This window comes from Montipora foliosa, chromosome 12, assembly GCF_036669935.1.
Source record: "Montipora foliosa isolate CH-2021 chromosome 12, ASM3666993v2, whole genome shotgun sequence".
In the NCBI taxonomy this organism is placed as follows: Eukaryota; Metazoa; Cnidaria; class Anthozoa; order Scleractinia; family Acroporidae; genus Montipora; species Montipora foliosa.
Genome location: NC_090880.1, coordinates 20,274,529 through 20,275,181, shown reverse-complemented (window position 1 = coordinate 20,275,181; position 653 = coordinate 20,274,529).

Genomic DNA, 653 nt, shown 5'->3' with positions numbered 1-653 from the left:
ACTACAATATCTGGTCTATTGTGTGGGAGCCTTTTTTTTGTTTGTTTTGTCTGCTCGTACCACTTTTCTCCGCACTCCATGTTGACCTGTTTGCAGAGATTCCAGTGTATTGCTCTTTCAACATGATCCTTTCGCGAAAATTAAGGCTAGAAATTCCAGAAAAGCCACCCAATCCAATAAATGTCCTCCTAACGTTTTACAAAAGGGTCATCCTTTAGATGAATGAAACCTCACGAATTTTGCATTAAGTTGATTTCTTTAATCTATGATAAGAGGTCTTCCCGTTCTATTCACGAAATCCCTTTAAGGGCCGATTTACACGGTGCGATTTTTGTCGCATGCGACAAGCTCACGACAGGCCTAAGACATGACTTACGATTGTCGTAGCGTTTTAAAACATGTTTTCAAATGCTACGACATTTTCCTGACGTACACAACAATCGTAAATCATGTCGTGGGCCTGTCGTAAGCCATTGTCGCATGCGACAAAAATCGTACCGTGTAAATCGGCCCTAAGTGGTGCCAACAGGAGTCCATAACCAGGAGTTTACACCTCCAAAACGAGGTCTATGCATAGTTAATGAATGAAGGGGTAGTTTCTAAAGAAACTGTGGTGCTGCGTCGGTGGGGAAGTAGTATACAAAAATTTGGTT